The following is a 6,266-nucleotide window of genomic DNA, read 5'->3' as shown; positions in this document are numbered from 1 at the left end:
GCTGAGGAACTACCTCAGGTAGCTGGAGTACATGCTTGCATTCTGGAGCCCAGAATTTGATGCTGGTACTTCACGGTCCCTGAGCCCCCCCAAAAGGGACCCTAGAGCACTGAGGCAAGAGTAGCCCTCAAAAATTACTTGATGTGACTCAATAAATAAAATCCAAAGTAAAAATAAACCTCAAATTTGCCATGAAAGGAGCTCAATTTAAAAACACTATTTTACCAAACATTTTTATTAAAGGCAGAAAAAGCTATCTAATAAAAGATAAAAATATGAAAAACTTAGGTGTGTCTAACCTAAGTATTTGGTATTGAAAATCCAAAGATTTATATGGCTTCTAACTGGTTGTTATTATTAATTATAATTCTTGATGTGACATATCCTACTGTTTGTTACTAATTTTAATGAACACATAATTGAAGAATATATGTCTCCAAGGTTCTAATCAGTCTGATTTTTGTCTGGTGTTTGTTTTTGTTTGGGGATTACCTTTGGTGCTCTAGGGTTGCTCTTGGCATGGGTGCAACTCTCAGCATTGTCTCTCCAACGCTGTCAGTCTGGCAGTCCTGGTCTGGTGCTCAGGGGTGACTTCTGATTTGCAATGGGGACCCTGCAGTTCTGGGGGTCTAACCTGGAGCTCCAGCATGCAAAGATTGTGTTCCAGTCCATTGAGCTATCTCCTCAACCTTCATCAATCTGGGATTGTTTTTATTATTTGTTTGTTAGTTTGGGGACCACACTGGGCTGTTACTCCTAGCTCTGTGTTCAGGGATAACTCCTGGAGGTGTTCAAAGAACCACATAGCCAGGATTTGAACCTTGGCAAGCAAGGCAAGCACCTTGCCATTTGTACTATCTCTTTGGCCCTCAACCTGGCCTTTAAGATTAGGTGTCATGGGGGAAGAGACTTAATGACCAATACATAAGAAAAAGGATTTTTATTTGAGACAAAAGAATCTTGCAAAAATCTAAATGGTAAATGAGTATCCTTTAAATAAAATTAAGGTACCTTATCAATTTTAGTGTTGTGTAATAAAACCAATAGAGGTGACAGTGAATTTTTAAAAATCAAATCTTCCTTGTGTTTCTTTCACTATTCTATTCTTATCTTTCATTGCTTGATTCATACTTCTTAAACTTATTTGCCTCTTTTTGTCCTTTTATTTATTTGTTGTTGTTTTGGGTCCACACCCGGTGATCTGCAGGGGTTACTCCTGACTCTACATGCAGGAATCACGTCTGGCGGTGCTCAGGTACCATATGGGATGCCGGGAATGGAACCCAGGTTGGCCACGTGCAAGGCAAGTGCTTTACCTGCTGTACTATCTCTCCAGTTCCTGTTTTAGTCCCTTTAATAGTTAGGTCTCAATCGGTAGTATCAACGAATTCAGGGAGTATTTAGAAGTGTATGAAGACACTTTGAAAAATAGGGGCCTCTCTCAGTGGTGCTCAAAGCAGCCACACTATGATATGACTTTTGTGCATGGCATTAGAAAGAGGTCTGAGTTTTTTTTTTTTTTGAATGTGACAGGACAGTTTTCCCAACACCTTAATAAAGAGGATTTCCTTGCTTCATTTTATATTTTTTGCACTGCTCTTTTATTGAAATTAACTGACCATGTACCTGAGGGTCTGTCTCTGGGTTTTCTATTTAGAGCTCATAATTTCATTGGGCCAAGCCTACAACATCTGGGATTCAGCACTCGGGGTGAACTTTTTTTTATAGTTCCTTGATCTGTGCATATCTGTGGTTCTAGTGTTTCTGCCTAAAAGAACATACCAGAAGCTGCTCTTCTCCTAATATGGGCCATAGTTTGGCATTGTGTACATAAGGCAGGTGCTGTGTTTTACCCTAATGCTTAAAGCCAATTTCCTGTTCAAACACCATGCCACCATATTTAGAACTTGATTGGGATGTATTTTAAAAGACTAATTCATTAAAAAAATCCAGCTTGGGGAAAATGATGAAAATTCCCGCCCTTTCATTATTTTTCAAAAATCTGTTCTTACTGAATTCAGAGGAAAATGATGCCAACTGTGTTTGTATAGATATAGATGTCTGTGGAAACATGCAGAAGAACTGTGCTGTCTCAACAGTCGGTTGGAACACAGATGGCTCAAATCATCACAACGCAAACATAACAACTTTATACAATTTGAATCCAACTCAGCCACTATTTGGTGAGCATCTACTATATGTCAGCTGCCTCAGGGTAAGACTGTAGGCATTATTCTATTCCAGAAACCTCTAGACAAACTCAAATGAGTTCTTATCACTTAAATCCCAACTGTTGCAAAATCAAATTCTCTGACTAGTGTTAGCATCCATTATATTAATTGGCAACTGATAGGTCAGGGTCTGTTGAGGAAGTTATAAACTCTTAATCAAAAACACTGACAGTAATATGGGAATGAAGCCCGAAGGACCTTCAAAAATGTTTCTCTGGGCACATTCATCATGTTGGAGATTTGCCTGCATCTCAGCTTGAGAAAAGTACTCCCGGCTCTCTCCCTTCGGGGAAGTCCATGTTTTTTTTTTTGCGGGGGGAGGGGGAAAGTCCATGTTTTCTCTTGAGTGTGTAACTTGCTCTCTACCCCCTCATTTCTCTAAATGAAACTATTTTTACTCGTCTCTCTCTCTCTCACATGCAGACACAGAAACAAAGTTATTTTGGGTAGTATCTGATGAGAGGAATAAACCAGGTCTCTAAACTGAGGTGCAGGCGATTTGGTCTCCTTGGGGTGCCATTCTGCTTTATCAAGTCAGCTTCAGAGATTTCATTTCTAATCATGGGTGTTTTTTTTTTTGCTTTTGGGCCATATCTGGGGATGTTCAGGGCTTATTTCCTAGCTCTGTGCTCAGAGATCATTCCTGTTGGGGCTTGGGGGACCATATGGGGTGCTGGGGATCTAACCTGGGTGGGCCATGTGCATGACACGTGCTCTACCCACTGTGCTATTATAAGTTTTTCTTCAATTTCTCTAGATAAGAAAATATATTTCTCTCCAGTTTGTGAAACCATCTCTACTGGCTATGCAGATGAAAGTAAGTATCTGGTTCCACCTTTGAGAGTGTATCTTGGCTATTCTGTGGGGGTAAGGGGGTCACACTCAGTTGTGCTCAGGGCTTCCCCCTGGCTCTGTAATTAGGAATCATTCCTGGAGGGAATCAGGAAACCATATGGGGTGCTGGGGATTGAATCCTGCTGCCCTATCTCTTTGGCCCTAAGAGTTGTGTCTTTGTCTCCTGCTAACACACTCTTGGAGCAGCCTTGTAGCCTAAAAACAGAACCTCCAGCCACTGGAAAGAACTCCATTTCCACGACTATCTTCATTAGAATTTGTTTCATTTTAATCTCAAAGATCCCCGTGACCTGGTACCTTGCCAAAACTTTTTTCCTTGTTTCTCTGTAGGAATATATTTATTGAATTAGCGTGTGACCCAGGTAATAGTTGACTCCAAGGTAGTGACAAGCCTCAAGAGAGGGGAATAACATGAATGAAGGGAAAGAAGTCACCTAGGAAGGAATAGTCACCTGGAACACTGGCACTGTTATTTTAATTATAATTCACAGCTTGGGAAATTGAACTTCGGGGGTTAAATAAGTTGGCCAAAGTCAAAGTGAGTAGGCAAGAGTCTGGGTCCATTTTCTTTGATTTCAGGGCTCTTGAATTTTCTTTCCAGTCAAGTCAAACTGCAGCAGGACCACATTCTCACTCAAATCGGCTGCATACAAAGATAAATCTCTCCTGGGGCCAGAGAGATACGATACTGGGTAGGGCATTTGCCTTGTACATGGCAATTCTGAGCACCATCCCGTGTGGCCCCCCAAACAGAAAAGACAAGAGCTCTCTTTCTTTTTTTGCTTTTTGGGTCACACCCGGTGATTCTCAGGGGTTACTCCTGGCTCTGCACTCAGGAATTACCCCTGGCAGTGCTCAGAGGACCATATGGGATGCTGGGAATCGAACCCGGGTCAGCCATGGCAAGAACCAAGGCAAACGCCCTACCTGCCGTGCTATCGCTCCAGCCACAAGAGCTCTCTTTCTTTGAGTATGCATATGTGGCAATCACTGTTCCTAATGACTTGACATGCGTTTCATTGAGCCCTTGCCAGAATCTTATGAGGCGGGGATGTCATCCATATCCATATTTAACAGAAGAGAGTGGGGCTCAGATCAGCTAACTCACTTGCCTGAGGTCACACAGCAGCTAGGCACGGTGATGCTGAGGATCAAACCTTGGGCTCCTGGGTTCTAGATCAAGTTTCCTTCTCCTTTTTAAAAATTCTATTCTTTAATTAATCACCATGAGGTACAGTTACAGATTTGCAAACTTTTTTGCTTATGTATCAGTCATACAATGTTCGAGTTCCCATCCCGCCATCAGTGCTCATTCTCCACCACCAATGATCCTAATATCCCTCCAACCAACCCCATTCCATCCCTCCACCCCATCCAGCCTCTGTGGCAGGGCATTTTTTGCTTGCTCTCTCTCTCTCCTTTTGGGTCTTGTGGTTTGCAATAGAGGTATTGAGTGGCCATCATTCGGTCTATAGTCTACTTTCAGCATGCATCTTCCATTCGAGAGGGCTCTTCAAGCACCCTTTACTTGGTGGTCCCTTCTCTGTCAGAGCTGCTCTTTCCCCAAACATGTGAGGCTGGCTTTTAAGCCATGGAGCAATCCTCCTAGTACTCATCTCTACTCTTGGGTGTAAGTCTCATGTTCTGTTACTTTATATTCCACAAATGAGTGCAATCTTTCTATGTCCCTCTCTTTCTGACTCATTTCACTTAACATGATACTCTCCATGTTGATTCACTTATAATCAAATTTAATGACTTCATCCTTTCTAATAGCTGCATAGTATTCCATTGTGTAGATATACCAAAGTTTTTTAACCAGTCGTCTGTTCTCGGGTACTTGGGTTTTTTCCAGATTCTGGCTATTGTAAACAATGCTGAAATGAACATACAAGTGCAGATGTTATTTCTACTATACATTTTTTGCATCTCTGGGACATATTCCCAGAAGAGGTATTGTTGGGTCAAATTGGAGCTCAATTTCTAATTTTTGGAGAAGTATCCATATGGTTTTCCATAAGCTTCCTCCTCCTTGTGCTTCTCTTTTTCAGAAAGCCAGATTCCAGAGACGAGCAAGGATTTCTATTATTGAACTTGAGTTCGAAGATGAGAATTCCTTTACTCCAGCCCTGCTCACGATTTTTGACTGAATTGGAAGGGTCCAGAGATATCACCACGCTTTTCTGTCTCTGCCACTAAAGTGTACTGAGTCAAATGGGTGTCTGTTCTCCCTGATTGTACACGTTGTTCCTTGACACCTTAGGTCTACAGCGGGAGTTTTCAGATGTGTTAGGTGAATCTCCAGGATAGTAAACAACACTGTTAGTTGTTCAGGGATGGGGAGTCAAGACACTGTCCTGCTCATCACCACCCTTCTCACATTGCCCCCAGTGCCCTCTTACTTAGAATTACCACCTTCCCCCCCTCTTCCACTGGTAGGTTCTTTCTGTTTTAAAACCCATTTTCAAATCCAATTCCTTGATTTTCCATTGGTGTGACAGGGTCTTTAAAAGCAAGACCGACCACATATGTTATCCTCGGGTTGTCTCTCTTTGCCAACACTAATTGCCTGAAACTTTCTAGCTGTAACTAGACTGTGGCCAGCTTCACCCTTTCCCAAGCCAAATGAAAGCTGGGTGGGCCAGACCGCCTGAGAACAGGTCAAGGCTATAGGTGATTGTTTTCTCCATCTTCCAAGTCTGGAAGGAAATGGAGTAAATATCAGGCTGGTCCTGATGAAGGAAACCAATTCACTTGCAAAACAGGATTCCTCCCTCCCAGAAGATGGACTTCGGAGGAATGACTGAGAAAACTGAGAACGCATTTAGCAGAAGTTTGTGGGGGCATTCTGGCTAGCTGGCACATTGTCAAATGAGAGGCCCAGAGAATGATCTGTAACCGGAGTATTTCTTAGCTGCCAATCTGAGTTGCTGTTGGCCTCTCTGAGGATGAGAATGCTGACATGCCACTAGTGTCCATGGTGACCTTGGTGACACCTTTTGGCCTTCCACAGGGACCCACCTGACTCTTATGGACAACCTAACGTTAGCTCTTGCACTGTTAGGGGCTCTTGGGAATACTAACTTGCTTTTCCACACAGACCGGTTGGGTTGTCTCTCCTGACTCATAATACCTGTAACATCTTTGATGAGTTGGAGGTGGTCCAAGACCTAGGAGGAG

The 6,266-nt window shown here is 42.6% G+C and overlaps 1 non-coding gene across 1 annotated transcript; it reads left to right on the top strand.

Moving 5' to 3' along the window:
- The first annotated feature begins 2,052 nt into the window (after positions 1-2,052).
- On the top strand, positions 2,053-5,944 carry LOC101546452 (uncharacterized). The gene is made up of 3 exons (XR_008627455.1): positions 2,053-2,183; positions 2,989-3,048; positions 5,138-5,944. It is a non-coding gene; the product is annotated as an uncharacterized LOC101546452 (transcript).
- Positions 5,945-6,266: the final 322 nt, after the last annotated feature.

This window comes from Sorex araneus, chromosome X (assembly GCF_027595985.1).
Source record: "Sorex araneus isolate mSorAra2 chromosome X, mSorAra2.pri, whole genome shotgun sequence".
Lineage (NCBI taxonomy): Eukaryota > Metazoa > Chordata > Mammalia > Eulipotyphla > Soricidae > Sorex > Sorex araneus.
The sequence above is the reverse complement of the archived record's forward strand: the minus strand, read 5'-3'. Positions and strand labels throughout refer to the sequence as shown.